Here is a 19,072-nt window from a genome sequence, read left to right as displayed (position 1 = left end):
TATATATCTGTCTCTATCGCTCCGTCTCTCTCTGCCTGCCCCTCTCCTTGTCCCACTCTGTCTCTCACGCTCTGTCTGTTTCTCTCTCTCTCGCTCGGTCTCTCACTATGTCTCCATCTCTCTCTCTCTCTCTTTCTCTCTCTCTCGCTGCCTCTCTGTCTGTCTCGGTCTCCCTCTCTCCATCTCTGTTTTTCACTCTCTATATTTCTCCGTTTCTTTCATTGTCTCCCTCCCTCCCTCCACCCACACACACACACACACACTCTCTCTCTCTCTCTCTCTCTCTCTCTCTCCATCTTTCACTCACCAGGGTCCGGGGTCTCAGCGCCGGTTCATCTTCATCTTGATCCCGCCCAAAGATCCACGTCACCAACCGCCTGGAGGACCAACGGCGCTCTGTTCACCCCGTCTGGCCTGGAGGACCATCTGTGATCCGCTGGCCCGCGTGGAGGACCATCTGTGATCCGAGCCCCCCCCGCCTGGAGGACCATCTGTGATCCCCCCCGCCTGGAGGACCATCTGTGATCCGCTGGCCCGCCTGGAGGACCATCTGTGATCCGCTGACCCGCCTGGAGGACCATCTGTGATCCGCTGGCCCGCCTGGAGGACCATCTGTGATCCGCTGGCCCGCCTGGAGGACCATCTGTGATCCGCTGGCCCGCCTGGAGGACCATCTGTGATCCAAAGATCCTATAGCGGACCCCCTATAGGATCTTTGCTGTGATTCGCTGACCCGCCTGGAGGACCATCTGTGATCCGCTGGCCCGCCTGGAGGACCATCCATCCGCCGGCTCACATCACCACGTGATGTCGCTCTGTGCCGTCACGTGTCCTTCACTCGCGGGCGGGTGGGCGGTTGGTGACGTCATCTTTGGGCGGGAACAAGATGAAGATGTACCGGCGCTGAGACCCCGGACCCTGGTGAGTGAAAGATGGAGATAATGGAGAGAGGGAGTGTGTGGATGGGGGGAGGAGAGGGGCGAGGGGTTGGAGGTGGAAATGGGGTGAAGTTAGTAGCGGGGAGGAAACAGGGAGCAAAGGGAGGGGGAGGATTCAAGGGGGAGTGGGTTTGGTCCCGAGGGGGATGAATGGGAGGAGGGAAGAGAGAGGGGTCTGGTGCGTCATGGAAGGAAGGGGGTAGGGAGCCAGGTGGGGGTGGGTTCACATTGTTTGGGGGTGGGGAGGAGGGGGAAGGAGCAGTCGGCAGCAGGGGTAAGGGGTAGGGAGCCACAGGGAGGAGGTCACATTGTTTGGGGGTGGGGAGGGTGTTGCAGTTTAGGAAGTCAAACCAGGGCAGGGTCTTCAATGTGAATGGCGGGCGCTGGGGGAATGTGTGGAGCCGAGGGATCTAGAAGTGCAAGTACGAGTTGGGCCAAAGGGCCTCTTTCCAACGCTGTATCACTCTATGAATCTATGACAAAGTGCTGGAGTAACTCCGTTCAAGGACCCAAGCAATCGTTCCAGGTGCGACAGAGGTTTACCTGCATCTCTTCCAACCTCATCTATTGCGTCCGCTGCTCTAGATGTCAGCAGATCTATATCGGTGAGACCAAGCGGAGGTTGGGCGATCGTTTCGCCGAACACCTCCGCTCAGTCCGCAATAACCAAGCTGACCTCCCGGTGGCTCAGCACTTCAACTCCCCCTCCCACTCCGTCTCCGACCTCTCTGTCCTGGGTCTCCTCCATGGCCACAGCGAGCAGCACCGGAAATTGGAGGAACAGCACCTCATATTCCGTTTGGGGAGTCTGCACCCCGGGGGCATGAACATCGAATTCTCCCAATTTTGTTAGTCCTTGCTGTCTCCTCCCCTTCCTCAGCCCCCCTGCTGTCTCCTCCCATCCCCCAGCCTTCGGGCTCCTCCTCCTTTTCCCTTTCTTAACCACACGTTGGGAGTGTTGACCAGAAATTGGAACGACCAATTTCTGACCAATTGGTCAGAAATTGGAACGATCTGTTGTGTGAATTCACAGCACATTGGGAGCGCTGTCTACAAATTAGATGTTGTGCTCTTTACTGCAAAATGGTTCTTTATTGCTCTGTGACCTCCCTTCCTTTCCCCATAATGCACCCATTGTCCAGATGCCAAACTGAGTAAAAGCCCTGAAACCAGGGAAGATTTGGGATGAAAATCAAGGAACTGCAGGTGCTGGTTTACAAAACAAGACACAAAGTGCTGGAGTAACTCAGCGGGTCAGGCAGCATCTGTGGAGAACATTGACAGGTGGGATTTTGGGTCGGGAGCCTTCAGACTGATTTCTGGGTGTGGTTCTGTTTGCTTCATGAAGGCAGTAGCAAGAATGAATTTGTCTCCTGGATAGCTGTCCAATTGTGTTTTAATTGGGGCACTCACTTTATGAAGACTAGTTTTCACTTGATGATTAAATGTTATGAATAAGAAGACAGCGAGGAATTTAAAGTGGATCCACATTTGTACTTGGTTGAGGAAAGTTAATGTGAACTCGTTGTTAACCACTAGTGTGAACTGGTTAATGTTAACTACCCTAATCAAAGCTTGTTTATTATGAGTTCTTGTGAAGGACTTTCAGGTGAAAGGAATGTGTGTGATGTGTGGAGTGGTCATTCGTTGAGCTTTGGACTGGACAGAATGTTGTAGAGATTTGTAAAGATATTTGCATGCTCTTGCTCAAAAGACAAAATGCTGGAGTAACTCAGCGGGTCAGGCAGCATCTGTGGAGAACATGGATAGGTGACGTTTCACAGAGTGCTGGAGTAACTCAGTGGGTCAGGCAGCATCTGTGGAGAACATGGATAGGTGACGTTTCACATAGTGCTGGAGTAACTCAGCCGGGTCAGGCAGGATGCCCATAATAAAAAGTACAGCATTGAGCAGCTCAGTCAGTGAGTTCACTGTTTGTGTACAGGGTTTGATGTCCATAGTAAGAGTTACACCATTGGGCAACTCAGTCAGTGAGTTCACTGTTTGTGTACAGGGTTTGATACTCATAGTAAGAGTTACACCATTGGGCAGTCAGGGAGTTCACTGTTTGTGTGAAGTGTTGTCTTTGATATAGCTGGCATGTTGCTGTGCCAGTTTGATTATGAAAATAGTCAATGTATTCTTCTACCCTGTAGGATTCACTACTGCAGACACATTTGAATTTCACTGGACCTTAATTGGTACATGTGATGATAAACTGACCTTGAAACATTGGGCCTAGAGTTATTTTTCCAGGCCCTGTCCATCCAGTGTTTGATATTTTGAGGTGAATGTAGAATCTTCTCGCCTGCTGCTGTTTCTCCCTCTACAGTTATTCTACTTGTTTCTGGTTGATGTGCCAAGGTCTTTGGAGATCTTCTAATGTCCCCAGTTTTCTATGGTTTGTGACAGATGGGCTTTGTCAACTTGCTGTTCCAAGTACTGCTTGTGATAGAGGGTGTGATCAAGGATGTCAGGAGATTTCAATCATTAAAGTGATCTGTTTTTTTATGCTATAACCAAGTCTATCTAATCTAGTCTTTGTGGAGATGGTATGAAGATAAGGCCCTTGTTTAGACCCTCTCGTGGTTTCAATGGGGATAAATCTTTGAGCAAGATTAACAATGGCTTTGTGGTCACGTTCCTTGTATTTCAGGGTGCTGGAATGTTGAGCAGAAGTGCTGGAGGAACTCTGAGGGTCAGGCAGCATCTGTGGGGGAAATAGACAGATGGCATTTTGGGTTGGAAACCTTCAGACTGGAGTAGGGGGGAGAAAGATGGAAAGTGGGGGTGGGACAAAGCCAGGCATGTGGGGGTGGGTGATTGGCAGATGGATGGAATAAGTGACAAAGGCCAGAGGTGAAAGTGATAAAACATGTTGGATAAGAAGGGTAGAGGTGTGGAAGATGAAGCCAGAGGGAGGTTTATGGGTGAATGGGACATGGGAGGGGATAAAATGGAAATGTGGCATGGAGGTGGGAAATCAGCACCCTGGTGATGGGAACCCCCCTCATGCCCTGCACCCCCCACCCTGGTGATGGGAACCCCCTCATGCCCTGCACCCCCCACCCTGGTGATGGGCCCTGCACCCCCCACCCTGGTGATGGGAACCCCCTCTTTCCCTGCACCCCACCCTGGTGATGGGAACCCCCTCTTTCCCTGGACCCCCCCCCCCCCGGTGATGGGGACCTCCGCCTTCCCTGCCCCTCCCCCCCCCCCCCACCCTGGTGATGGGAACCTCATCTTTCCCTGCCCCCCCCCCCCTGGTGATGGGAACCCCCTCTTTCCCTGCACCCCCCCCCCCCCCCCCCCCTGGTGATGGGAACCCCCTCTGGTCCCTGCACCCCCCCCCACCCTGGTGATGGGAACCCCCCTCTTTCCCTGCACCCCCCCCCCACCCTGGTGATGGGAACCCCCTCTTTCCCCACCCCCCCACCCTGGTGATGGGAACCCCCTCTTTCCCTGAACCCCCCCCCCCCCCCCCACCCTGGTGATGGGAACCCCCTCTTTCCCTGCACCACCCACCCTGGTGTTGGGAACCCCCTCTTTCCCTCCACCCCCACCCTGATGATGGGGAACCCCCTCTTTCCTGCCCCCCCCCCCTGGTGATGGGAACCCCCTCTTTCCCTGTACCCCCCCCCACCCTGGTGATGGGAACCCCCTCTTTCCCTGCACCCCCCACACCCTGGTGATGGGAACCCTCTCTTTCCCTGCAGCCCCCCCCCCCCCTGGTGATGGGAACCCCCTCTTTCCCCACCCCCCCCCCCCCACCAGCCCCCACAAACAAAAAAAAGTCCCCCCCCTTTTTCCCCAACCCCCCCCTGCCCCCCCCCCCCCCCCCACCCTGGTGATGGGAAACCCCTCTTTCCCTGCACCCCCCACCCTGGTGATGGGAACCCCCTCTTTCCCTGCCCCCCCCCCCCCCCCACCCTGGTGATGGGAACCCCCTCTTTTCCCTGCTGCCCCCCCCCCACCCTGGTGATGGGAACCCCCTCTTTCCCTGCACCCCCACCCTGGTGATGGGAACCCCTCTTTCCCTGCACCCCCCCCCCCCTGGTGATGGGAACCCCCTCATGCCCTGCACCCCCACCCTGGTGATGGGAACCCCCTCTTTCCCCTGCACCCCCCCCCCACCCTGGTGATGGGAACCCCCTCTTTCCCTGCACCCCCCACCCTGGGGTGAACACTTCCCTCAACACCTTGGTCACTCTGCTCCTTCCCTCTCTGAGCTCACCTCCCAAACCAGTCTCATATTTCACTCTATCCCCTTCCACCCGTATCCCTCCCTCCAGCTTTACGTTTCACTCTTCTCATCCGTTGCATCTTTTGTCTCCTTGTCACCTCTAGCCAATGTCACAGCCCATCACACTCTCCCCTGTATCCACTAATCACATAACAGGCTTTGCCCTGCTCCCACCTCTTTCCCACTTTCTCTGCCCGACTCCATCAGTCTGAAAGAGTCCCAACAGGAAACAACAGCATCTGTCCATTCCCTTTGTGGTCGGGTAGATGGTGCCTGATCTGCCAAGTACCTCCAGCACTTTGTTTTGGACCAGGTTACATTCCCTGGTTAAAGTAATCCTAGTTGGCTGCTGTTGCAGGGAAAGTAGTTTAATCAGGGTTGATGACACACTTTGAAGTACACCCTCATTACAAATACACCAATCCGTTGCACCTGTCCCATTCACCCGTGCACCTGTAGTTTTGCAATTGCACCTGTCCCGTTACATTTGGTAGTGTCTGTGTGTTTGTTGCCAGAACCCATTTCCTCTCCACTCCTGCTCTTTTGTGCAAAAGGTGACCACCCCCCCCCCCCCCCCACTCCCCACCCCCCTCCCCCCTACTCCATCAGTCTGAAGAAGGATCCCAACCTGAAACATTATCTGTCCCCCCTGACCAGGCCCCCCCGGGCACTGACCAGAAATTCACTACTGAATAGAGACACAAGTACATACCAGTGGTCCCTGTTAAACTCCTTCAAGTAGGCCCAGACCACACCTTTAGTGAATAAACCTTAACGAGGGGAAGGGGCAATGTAGTCTTTAAACTGAAGTGGCCCCAAGCTGAGACAGGCTGAGCCCAATTAGAGAAAACAATCGTTAATCTTTCCCAAACATTCATCCACACTGAAGCCCAAGAGAAGGTTCTAAACAGGGGCCTTACCTTTGTACCAACTCCATAACCATATTCACATAGACCAAGTTATACACAAAACAAACCAATGTCACGTTAGGGATTTGAAGTCTGCCGACATCCTCCTTCACACTGGACACCCAGAGAGGAAGAGATTCCAATTGAAATTAAAAGTCATGAGAAACTGGATCAGCCATTGAAAGGATTGTAGTGAACCCTACAGGGTAGCAGAATACATAGACTACTGTAATTCACTGGCACAGCAACATGCCAGCTTTGTTGAAGGGCAGCACAGTGGCACAGCGGTAGAGTTGTTGCCTTACAGTGCCAGAGACACGGGTTCTGTACAGAGTTTGCACGTTCTCCCAGTGACCAAGTGGGTTTTCTCACAGATCTTCACTTTCCTCCTACTATTCAAAGACGTGCAGGTTTGTAGGTTAATTGACTTGGTATAAATGTAACATTGTACCTAGTGTGTGTAGGATAGTGTTAATGTGCAGGGATCGCTGGTCGGTGCGGACTCGGTGGGCCAAAGAGCCTGTTTCCACGCTGTGTCCCTAAATGTGAAACTTAACATGTAACATGAAGTATTCTCCCCGACACTGTCCCAGATACCGTGCCCCCTCCCAATGGTACGGAACATTTGCATTTTTCAGCTTAAAATTGTGCAATATGGTGCATACTGTAGCGAGTCTTATAACTTACACTTGAATGCAACATATATACTTTAAATTGGATTGGAGCGTTTTTGAAAGGGGCGAAGCTGTGCGATCACTGGCCTTGGGGGTACCCGGTGAGGGAGTGGAGCAACCGAGTGGGGAGAGGGTGTGGAAGAAGGGCAGAAACTTTTTGAAATTTGATGTATAAAAATCATGTTTTAGTGCCCTGTAGAAGTATGATTTCAATGTTTTTTGTATGAAGTATTTTTAAGAGGTAACTTTTTAAGGGGTAACTTTATCCACACAAAGGGTGATGGGTGTATGGAACAAGCTGCCAGAGGAGGTAGTTGAGGCAGGGACCATCCCAACATTTAAGAAAAAGTTAGACTGATACATGGATAGGACAGGTTTGGAGGTATGGACCAAAAGCAGGTAGCGTAGCTGGGACATGTTGGCGGGTGTGGGCAGGTTGCGCCGAAGGCCCTGTTTTCACACTTTATGACTACATTGTACCTCCACCATGCATGAATGCTTCAAAATCAAGTGATTGAGTTTTATTGCCATATACTCAAGCATAGAAACATAGAAAATAGGTGCAGGAATAGGCCATTCGGCCCTTCGAGCCAGCACTGCCATTCAATATGATCATGGCTATTCATCTAAAATCTTTCCTGTTTTTCCCCCATTTCCCTTGATGTTGTTAGCCCCAAGAACTAAATGTAACTCTCTTGAAAACATCCAGTGAATTGGCCTGCACTGCCATCTGTGGCAGAGAATTCCACAGATTCACAACTCTCTACGTGAAGAAAGTTTGTCCTAATCTCAGTCCTAACTGCCCCCCCCCCCCCCCGTTTATTCTTAAACTGTGACCCATGGTTCTGAACGCCACCAACATCGGGAACATTTTTCCTGCAGTTAAAAGTAAGTGAAAATCTAGCAGGCAAGCAGGATGCTTTCTCCAATCATCCCCATTTGAAGTCCACTATCTTCCACCGTTTCTACCCAGTGCTTGGTACTTACTTCCAGCAGCCACTGGTTGTCCTCCAGGATGCACCGAGCCACAGCCTGATCCATGCCGGTCACCTGGGCAAATTTGACACAGAGACTGACTCTCTCTCTCTCCCCCCCCCCTTCTCTTCTCTCACCCCCCCCCTCTCTCTCTCTCCCCTGTCTCCCCCCTCCCCCTCAACCCTCCCTCCTTCCCACCTTACTCTTCCCCCCTCTCTCCTCTCTCTTCCCCATTTCTCCTACCTCACTCTTCCCCTTTCTCCCCTCTTTCTCCTGTCTCTCTTTTTCTTTGCCCCCATCTCTCTCTTTACCCCATTTCTCTTTTCCCCCTCTCCCTCTCTCTTTTCCCACCCTTCTCTCTTCCCCTTCTCTCTTCTACTCTCTCTCCTCTCCCTTCCACCTCTCTCTCGTTCTGGTCCCTGTTTCTTTCTTCCCTCTCCCCAGCTCCCAATCTCACTCTCCCCCCCTCTCCCACCTACACTCTTCCCCCCCCTCTCATCCCCCCCTCTCTGGGATCCCCACGGGTGCTCTTCCCCTTCCCCTTCTCTCTCCCCCCCATTCACTTCCCCCCGTCTCTCCTCTCACTCCCCTCTCTCTCTCCCCACTGTCTCCCTGTCTCCTTCCCCTCTCTCTCCACCTCCCTTTGAGAGTCTGTCCCTTCGGCACAGAGACTCGCGGCAGCGGCGCAACGCTTCCGACACCCGGGACATGCACTGTCCGGAGTGCTCCATGGCCAGAACTGCAGCGAGCGACATGCCGGCCCCGACAAACACTCGTTTGTCCCGGCTCCCCGCATCTGTTCCGGCCGCTGGTTCTGCTCCCATCCCTCCCGCAGCCCCCGCTCTCCAACACCCGCCAACATGTAGTTTATCCGAGTTTTGAAATTTTCGTTGATCACAAAATTTCTCACCACTGAGCGCGAGAGATTTCTGATGAGTGTGAGGGCGTGAGAGTTTGCGTGAGGGCGCAACGGGACAGGTATACGGGTGCAATGGGATGGGACAGGTATACGGGTGTAATGGGGTAATACGGGTGTAATGGGACAGGTGTAATGGGACAGGTGTAATGGGACAGGTATACGGGTGTAATGGGACAGGTATACGGGTGCAATGGGACAGGTATACGTGCAATGGGACAATACCTCTTGGGGCTGTACGGGGAGAATCCACGAATCTTGATAAATTTGTCAAACACGTCGGGCTCTGAGTCATCATGTGCCCCAGTGGAATTTTCTTGCAAGTCTTCAGTGGGAAAGTTCCTCGCAAACAGCTGGCGACCACATCAGTCGGCAGATGTTTCAAACCTTCCCCTTCACACCATCTGGAAGAGATCCGGGGCCAGAAGAAATCCCATCGTTGTTCCTAAACAGCTTCTCCAGCGCCAGGTGTGGAAGGTCACAGAGAACTTGGAGCAAGATTGGGCTTAGAGATCTTCAATGATTCCCACAAAATCCCCCTCGTGACCCTCGAGTATCTCTCATTTCCTCAAATAGGCTGTGATCTGAGGTGCTTTCTCGTTTAAGTTTGAGAACCAAATCATTGAACCTGAATTTTTAACATTGAGTAAAAATATTATATAAATCATACCTGGAACTCGTCAAGAACAAAACTTGCACATATTTTTAAAATATGAGGAAAACCTCCAATTTTCTGAGTAGTAATTGTCCAATCAAAGTACGTTTGACATTGGTCAACTGGCGTCCAACCTCTTCTTCTTCTTCTGTCGTGTGTCTTTTAGACCTGCAGCTCCGTTGAGGCAAGTCAGGCCAACGTGTCATCGTCCAGGTCAATATCCAACCTCAATCACGCACTTTGTTTCCTGGTCGCTAGGTAGCGAGTACTCTGGGATCATGGCTGCCTCCTCATTACATCAAAACAATAGCAAGGTTTCCAAGGAATAAAGGTAATGCTAACCTTGCTGATCATTTTGTTTTACAATTGATTTATCTTTATAAAGTTATGATGTGAACTGTTCAATAAAAATGACCAATAACAAATGTAGAGCTGGGGTTAGTAGTGATGGGTCTTCCCCTTCCCCCTCTTTTACATAGAAACATAGAAAATAGGTGCAGGAGTAGGCCATTCGGCCCTTCGAGCCTGCACCGCCATTCAATATGATCATAGCTGATCATCCAACTCAGTATCCTGTACCTGCCTTCTCTCCATACCCCCTGATCCCTTTAGCCACAAGGGCCACATCTAACTCCCTCTTAAATATAGCCAATGAACTGGCCTCAACTACCGTCTGTGGCAGAGATTCACCACTCTCTGTGTGAAAAATGTTTTTCTCATCTTGGTCCTAAAAGATTTCCCCTTTATCCTTAAACTGTGACCCCTTGTTCTGGATTCCCCAACATCGGGAACAATCTTCCTGCATCTAGCCTGTCCAACCCCTTAAGAATTTTGTAAGTTTTTGTAAGATCTCCCCTCAATCTTCTAAATTCTAGCGAGTACAAGCCGCGTCTATCCAGTCTTTCTTCATATGAAAGTCCTGACATCCCAGGAATCAGTCTGGTGAACCTTCTCTGAACTCCCTCTATGGCAAGAATGTCCTTCCTCAGATTAGGAGACCAAAACTGTACGCAATACTCCAGGTGTGGTCTCACCAAGACCCTGTACAACTGCAGTAGAACCTCCCTGCTCCTATAAATCAGGTTACCCCGACCACACACCCGCCAGTTAAAATCCCCGCTTTATTATGGATCACAATTTCTACGAATTACAATATATAAAACTATGTTGGATCACACAAAATGTGAATGCTAGTCTTCACAAAATATATGCAAACATTTTCTGAGATTTCAGGAAATTCCCAGCCCCCCTTTTGGACTCCGGGCCCGGGTACGATGTACCCCCTGCACCACTCTCTCATAGGCCCTGTGAATATGTACGTACATATGTGAACAAAATACTGTGTGGGGTGTGTACCTTTGTTAGGTTCCTAAAAATGGGCTCAACAAATTGGTCCCAGCAGCCCCACATTTGGTGCCCATTGTTGACAGTTTAACAAAGATCATCCTCTGGAATGTTAAAACCATCTCTGAAAGCTGCCTGCATGTCTTCCAAGACAATGGATTAATGGCTGCAGAAAGTAAACAAACATGCACTTAATAACCATTGAGGACTGTGTTAATTGTCGGCCTGGGAGGATGAGAATGGAAGAAGCACAGAAGATAAACAAAGTAGGAACTTTAAAACAAATAAAACATATGCTAATTGCCTGCCTTCCCGCATATTTAATGTAGCAGCTTTTGGAGACAAGATTCGAACTTCAAACACATAACCTGTGAACGGTGTCTGCAAGAGAATGGAAGAGGGGCTGCAGAATATCATTAACAACTTGATTGCCTGCAACCCTGCAAGAAAATTACATCGATCTAAAGGGTTATTGCAGGAAAAAATATGAACATTTACATGTAAATGAACCTGTCCAAATTGCAATCATGGCTAAAAGAAAATTGTTGAGCTACTGAAGTACAAAAATAAGCAGGTACTCACAAGTGCAGTCAGGATACCTTCTTTCACACACAGTACTTGGAACAGCAAGTTGACAAAGCCCATCTATCACAAACCATAGAAAACTGGGGACATTAGAAGATCTCCAAAGACCTTGGCACATCAACCAGAAACAAGTAGAATAACTGTAGAGGGAGAAACAGCAGCAGGCGAGAAGATTCTACATTCACCTCAAAATATCAAACACTGGATGGACAGGGCCTGGAAAAATAACTCTAGGCCCAATGTTTCAAGGTCAGTTTATCATCACATGTACCAATTAAGGTCCAGTGAAATTCAAATGTGTCTGCAGTAGTGAATCCTACAGGGTAGAAGAATACATTGACTATTTTCATAATCAAACTGGCACAGCAACATGCCAGCTATATCAAAGACAACACTTCACACAAACAGTGAACTCACTGACTGAGTTGCCCAATGCTGTAACTCTTACTATGAGCATCAAACCCTGTACACAAACAGTGAACTCACTGACTGAGTTGCCCAATGCTGTAACTATTACTATGAGCATCAAACCCTGTACACAAACAGTGAACTCACTGACTGAGTTGCCCAACTGTAACTATTACGATCGGCATCAAACCCTGTACACAAACAGTGAACTCACTGACTGAGTTGCCCAATGCTGTAACTATTACGATCGGCATCAAACCCTGTACACAAACAGTGCTTTGAGAGGCCGGTCAAGAAACACATCTGCACCTTCCTCCCTCGCAACATGGACCCGCTACAATTCACATACCGTCCGAACAGATCCACGGACAATGTGGTCTCCCGGGTTCTGCACACCTCTCTCTCTCATCTTGACAGCCAGAAGGGGGGGCTATGTGAGGATGCTGTTCATAGACTACAGTTCAGCCTTCAACACGATAGTCCCCACCAGACTTGCCTTCCCAGGTAGTCAAGATGGGAGGAAATACATCAAAGTCCCTCACCCTGAGCACAGGATCCCCCCAGGGTTGCGTCCTCAGCCCCCTACTGTACTCCCTGTACACACATGACTGTGTGGCTAGGGTCAGCTCCAACTCAATAATCAAGTTTGCTGATGACACTGTGGTGGTGGGCCTGATCTCAGACAATGATGAGAAGGCCTACTGGGAGGAGGTGGCTGATCTGGCACTCTGGTGTCAGGACAACAGCCGGCTCTTGAATATCGAAAAAACTAAGGAGCTGATCGTGGACTTTATGAGGGCACATCATCCGAGGGCGTACACACCATTGAGGATAAATGGAGATACTGTGGATAGGGTGAGCTGCTTTAAATACCTGGGAGTCCACATCTCTGAGGATCTGACATGGACATCACATGCTGCAGCACTCATGAGTAAGGCAAGGCAGCGCCTTTACCACCTCAGGCAATAGAGGAAATTCAGAGTGTCTCTGAGGATCCTCCAGTGCTTCTACTCAGCGGCTGTGGAAAGCATCGTGTTTGGAAACATCACGATTTGGTTTGGGAACTGCTCTGCCCAGGACAAGAAGGCTCTGCAGAGAGTAGTGCGTTCGGCCGAACGTACTATGGGAACTACACTCGCCCCCCTGCAGGAACTATACATCAGGAGGTGCAACTCCAGAGCCAACAAGATCATGGGAGACCCCTTCTACCCCAGCAACGGACTGTTCCAGCTGCTACGGTCAGGCAAACGCCTCCGTTGCCATGCTGTGAGAACGGAGAGGATGAGAAGGAGTTTCTTCCCAGAGGCCATTAGGACTGTAAACACCTATCTCACCAGGGACTAACTTTACTGAACCAATTTACTGTTGTGTGGTGTCTTTTTAAAATAGCTGTTTTTTTTATTTTTTCCTCCCACAAATATGTAATATGTGAATATGTGATTCTGTTTTGTAGTTTGTTTGTTTTTTTGCACAAAGTCCGCGAGCATTGGTCACTTTTCATTTCACTGCACATCTCGTATGTGTATGTGACGAATAAACTTGACTTGAACTCCCTCACAGAGTTGCCCTTGCTTGCCTTTACCAAACCTATACTCTTTACTATGGGCATCCTGCCTGACCCGCTGAGTTACTCCAGTACTCTGTGAAACGTCACCTATATGTTCTCCACAGATGCTGCCTGACCCGCTGAGTTACTCCAGTACTCTGTGAAACGTCACCTATCCATGTTCTCCACAGATGCTGCCTGACCCGCTGAGTTACTCCAGCACTTTATGACTTTTTTGTAAACCTGCATCTGCAGTTCCTTGATTTTCATCCCAAATCTTCGCTGGTTTCAGGGCTTTTACCAACATTGGCATCTGGGCAATGGGTGCATTATGGGGAAAGGAAACAGGTCACAGACCAATAAAGAACCATTTTGCAGTAAAGAGAACAATGATATCTAATTTGTAGACAGCATTCCCAATGTGCAGTGAATTCATAATAACAGGTCGCTCCAACTTGTGGTCAACACTCCCACCGTGTGGTGATTTGCTGCACTGCAGGCCCATCTGATAGGTGGACAAAGTACTGGTTTAACTTGGCAGCAACAACAATTCAATATCCTCAGAACTCTCGTCTTCACACTTTCAAAGAGTCTCCAAACATTGGAGACAGATTGGATCAGATCTTTGGGGAATTTTACACATCCTTACTCCAATCCACAGCCGACTTATTTTTCCAAGTCACTGGGTTCACAGTAAGAATATCTAAATGGGGCCCTTTGGGAAATATTCTAGATGCAGCGAGACCTGGGTGTCATGGTACACCAGTCATGTGGTGCAGCAGGCAGTAAAAGAAAGCAATGGTATGTTGGCTTGCATAGCAAGACAAAGATTTGAGTATAGGAGTCAGGGACATTTCTACTGCAGTTGTACAGGGTCTTGGTGAGACCACACCTGGAGTATTGCGTGCAGTTTTGTTTCTCCAAATCTGAGGAAGGACATTATTGCCATAGAGGGAGTGCAGACAGAGCAATGTCACCAGACTGATTCCTGGGATGCAGGACTGTCCTGATGAAAGAAAGACTTTCAACATCACCCAGATTTGATTTCAGTCTGTAGAAGGTTAGGGATTGAGAGGGGAGTATAGAAACTTACAAAATCTTAAGGGTTGTGACAGGCTAGATGCAGAGAGATTGTTCCGATGTTGGGGAAGTCCAGGACAAAGGGTCACAGCTTAAGGATAAGGGGGAAATCCTTTAAAACAGAGATGAGGATAACTTTTTTCACACAGAGAGTGGTGAATCTCTGGAACTCTCTGCCACAGAGGGTAGTTGAGGACAGTTCATTGGCTATATTTAAGAGGGAGTTAGATGTGGCCCTTGTGGCCAAGGGGATCAGAGGGTATGGAGAGAAGGCAGGTACAGGATACTGAGTTGGATGATCAGCCATGATCATATTGAATGGCGGTGCAGGCTCGAAGGGCCGAATGGCCTACTCCTGCACCTATTTTCTATGTTTCTAAGAATGCCCCTCGGGTCCCTTCAACCCAATATTCTACATTATCCCTGCATCTGTTCCAGCTGCTTGTTCCACATTGTGTTTCAATCATTAACAATTATCACTGATCAACATTTTATTGCAGATAGACAAAGTGCTTGAGTAACTCAGCGGGTCAGGCAACATCGCTGGAGGAAAAGGATGTGATATTTTGGGTAAGAATCCTTCTGTTCCATCCCAAAGTCTCTTGTTTCTCCAGAGATGCTGCTTGGCCCACTGAGTTACTCCAGCAATGTGTCTATGTTTGGTATGTACCAGCATCTGCAGTTCCTTGTTTCAACATCACCCAGATTTAATTTCAGTTGTGATAAGGTTAGGGCATCATCACTTTAGTAAAGATACATCCTTTTATTCTGATACTGTGCCCTCTGGTCCGAGACTCTCCCACAAGTGGAAACATCCACTCCACATCCACTCTATCCGGGCTTTTCACTGTTTGGTGAAGTTTCAATGCCCCCCCAATCCCCTCAATGTTCTAAACTCCAGCGAGTACAGGCCCAGTGCCGACAAACGCTCATCGTACGTTAACCCACTCATTGCTGGGATCGTTCTTGTAAACGCTAACTCTTTTGTCTTGCTGATGTTGAGGGATGGATTGTTATCCTGACAATAGGCACAGGAGTAGGCCATTCGGCCCATCAGGACAGAAGGTTCTCAATGTCTTTCCCATATTCTATCTCATCTTTGCTGCTCATGTGACTGAAATAGTGTTCTGACCAGTGGACGGACGTCTGGATCCCATTGGCCTGAGACCTGACCACAAGTTGTGGGTGGCAAGGTCATGACCCCGAGGGACATTGGTGTCAAGGGTCACGGTGGAGGGAATGTTCTGACCAATTCTAACGCCTGAGAAGTGAATAGTGATGATTTGTTAATTCATCGTGGCTGAAGCAGGTGGGCTCACTTCTGTCTATACTGTACTGTGGATTTAAACAGGAAAAGTCAACTTTCTTTATTAACAATGAATGAACCAGAGAAAGGAGAATGTTGCTCCTGGAAGTTCATAGAGTCACAGCATGGAAACAGGTCCTTCCATCGACCAACATGCCCCATCTACACTAGTCACACCCCGGCCAACATGCCCCATCTACACTAGTCCCACCCTGACTAACATGCCCCATCTACACTAGTCCCACCCCGACCAACATGCCCCATCTACACTAGTCCCACCCCGACCAACATGCCCCATCTACACTAGTCCCACCCCAACCAACATGCCCCATCTACACTAGTCCCACCCCAACCACATGCCCCATCTACTTTAGTCCCACCCCAACCAAAATGCCCCATCTACACTTGTCCCCATTATTCCCACCCTGACCAACATGCCCCTACACTAGACCCACCTGCCCCACATTTGGCCCATATCCCTCCAAACCTGTCCTATCCAAGTTTCTCTTAAACGTTGTGATATCACATTTCTCAACTACATGTTGAGATCATTTTTGCACAACGGTTACCATAAGGTGCTTTGTTTTCCTTTAAAACACTTCTCCATATTTAATTTAATCAAGAGCTTTGGGTAGTTTTTCTTTCTTCTGTAATCAATGTTAGCACATTGGGTCTGTTATACAAATGTAAGTGGCTTCTGTTGTTTTAACAGAACCAATTTAGTGCCACAAGAATTTTTCCTTAAATGTTGAATTGACTTTTATAATACCTGAGCAGCAAGATTGATGGCTCCAAAGATAGATGTGTTTGATAGGCATACAAACCTTATTGAAATGCTCTGCAGTTTGGACATAAGATTTTCCCAACAAAGCTTGCTCATGAGTTTCTAGGGCTGTATAAAACTGGAAAAAATAACAAATATTAAAATGAGTCACGAAAACTAATTCTAGCAGTCCCAAATGTGTGCAAGTCAAACAAAGAAAATTATAAACAATAGATCTTGGATTATCTCAGAATACAAAATATATTTACGTTCATAAGATCATAAGAAATAGGAGTAGAATTAGGCCATTCAGCCCATTAAGTCTACTTTGCCATTTTCAATCATGGAATTGATCTATCTGAGCAGCTCCATCGTTTAACCCCATTGAAATCTCCTACCTCCTCCCCATAACCTCTGAGTTTCCCTCATGCTAATAACTATAATCTATATATTTCTGCCAATGTGTAAAAATATCCACTGACTTTTTCTGGATTATCTCAGAATACTATTTCCTTGTCATTCTGTGGCCATTCAGCCCATTCTACTTTGCCATTCAATCATGGCTGATCTATCTCTCCATCGTAACCCCATTCTCCTACCTCCTCCCCATAACCTCTGACCCTCATGCTAATCTATAATCTATATATTTCTGCCTTAAAAATATCCACTGACTTTTCCTCCACTTTTCCTTGTCTTCTGTGGCAAGGAATTCTACAGATTACCCAACCTCTGACTAAATAAATTTCTCTGGTTTAAGAAAGAACTGCAGATGCTGGAAAAATCAAAGGCAGACAAAAATGCTGGAGGAACTCAGCGGGTGAGGCAGCATCTGTGGAGCGAAGGAATAGGAGATGTTTTGGGTCGAGACCCTTCTTCAGACTGATGTTGGGGGCGGGAAGAAGAAAGGAAGAGGCGGGGACAGTAGGCTGTGGGAGAGCTGGAAAGGAGAGGGGAAAGAGGGAGAAAGCAAGGACTACTTGAAATTGGAGAAGTCAATGTTCATACCGCTGGGGTGCAAATTGCCCAAGCAAAATATGAGGTGCTGTTCTTCCAATTTGCAGTGGGACTCTCTCTGGCCGTGGAGGAGGCCCAGGACAGAAATGTCCGATTCAGAATGGGAGGGGGAGTTGAAGTACTGAGCCACTGGGAGATCAGGTTGGTTAATGCGGACCGAGCGGAGGTGTTGGGCGAAGCGATCGCCAAGCCTGCAGACCGAGCGGAGGTGTTGGTCTCAGCGATGTAGAGCAGTTGACACCTAGAACAGTGGATGCAATAGATGAGGTTGGAGGATGTGCAGGTGAACCTCTGCCTCACCCGGATAGACTGCTTGGGTTCTTTGATGGAATCAAGGGGGTAGGTACGGCGACAAGTGTAGCATTTCCTGCGGTTGCAAGGGAAAGTGCCAGGGGAGGGGATGGTTTAGGCCGGAAGGAATGAATTGAATAGGGAGTTATGGAGGGAGCGGTCTCTGTGGAAAGCCGAAAGGGGAGGAGATAGGAAGATGTGGCCAGTGGGTGGGATCCCATTGCAGGTGACGAAAAAGTTGAAAAGGGCGAAAATAAATTTCTCCTTATTTGCTTCCTAAAAGAACTCCCTGTAATCCTGAGGCTGTGACCTCCAGTCTTAGACTCTCCCACTAGTGGGAACATCCTCGCCACAGCTACTCTATCCAAGCAGTTCACTATTCTATATGTTTCAATTAGGTCTTCCCTCATTGTTTTAAACTCCAGAGAGTACAGGCTCTGTGCTGTCATACGGTCATATGTTAACTTATTCATTCCTGGGATCATTCTTGTTAACCTCCTCTGGACCCTCTCCAGAGCCAGCATATTCTTCCTCGGATATGGTGTCCAAATTTGCTCACAATATCCCAAATGCGGCCTGACCAGTGCCTTATAGAGCCTCAGCATTACATCCCTCTTGTTGTATAGACGCCCTCAAAATAAATGCTAGACTGAATAAATAAATAGACTGATTCCTGGGATGGCAGGACTTTCATATGAAGAAACACTGGATAGACTCGGCTTGTTCTCGCTAGAATTTTGAAGATTGAGGGGGGATCTTATAGAAACTTAGAAAATTCTTAAGGGGTTGGACAGGCTAGATGCAGGAAGATTGTTCCCGATGTTGGGGGAGTCCAGAACAAGGGGTCACAGTTTAAGGATAAGGGGAAAATCTTTTAAGACCGAGATGAGAAAAACATTTTTCACACAGAGAGTGGTGAATATCTGGAATTCTTTACCACAGAAGGTAGTTGAGGCCAGTTCATTGGCTATATTTAAGAGGAAGTTAGATGTGGCCCTTGTGGCTAAAGGTATCAGGGGGTATGGAGAGAAGGCAGGGACAGGATACTGAGTTAGATGATCAGCCATGATCATATTGAATGGTGGTGCAGGCTCGAAGGGCCGTATGCCCTTCTCCTGCACCTATTTTCTATGTTTCTATGCTAACATTGCATTTGCTTTCTTTAATACCGATTCGACTCGCAGATTAACTTTTTGGGAATCCTGCACCAATGCTCCCAAGTCCTTGTCCACCTCCAATTTATGAATTCTCTCCACATTTAGAAAATAATCTACACCTTTATTCCTACTACCAAAATGCATGACTCCACACTTTGCTACGCTGTATTCCATTTGCCACTTCTCTGCTCACACTCCCAACCTATCCAACTCCGCTCTGGACCACTTGGACAACAAAAACTCATATGTCAGGCTGTTATTCATCGATT

At 48.6% G+C, this 19,072-nt stretch overlaps 1 long non-coding RNA gene across 1 annotated transcript in view; it reads left to right on the top strand.

Annotated features, from left to right (window-relative positions):
* The first annotated feature begins 764 nt into the window (after window positions 1-764).
* LOC129695123 (uncharacterized) overlaps window positions 765-19,072 on the top strand; it is a 34,682-nt gene continuing 16,374 nt past the window's right edge. Inside the window, exons 1-2 of the long non-coding RNA XR_008723115.1 lie at window positions 765-921; window positions 9,476-9,640. This is a non-coding gene — a long non-coding RNA (uncharacterized LOC129695123). The remainder of the gene's footprint in view (window positions 922-9,475; window positions 9,641-19,072) is intronic.

The sequence above is a fragment of the Leucoraja erinacea genome, unplaced genomic scaffold, assembly GCF_028641065.1.
Source record: "Leucoraja erinacea ecotype New England unplaced genomic scaffold, Leri_hhj_1 Leri_94S, whole genome shotgun sequence".
Lineage (NCBI taxonomy): Eukaryota > Metazoa > Chordata > Chondrichthyes > Rajiformes > Rajidae > Leucoraja > Leucoraja erinaceus.
Note: the sequence above shows the minus strand (reverse complement) of the source record. Positions and strands in the feature narration are given on the sequence as shown.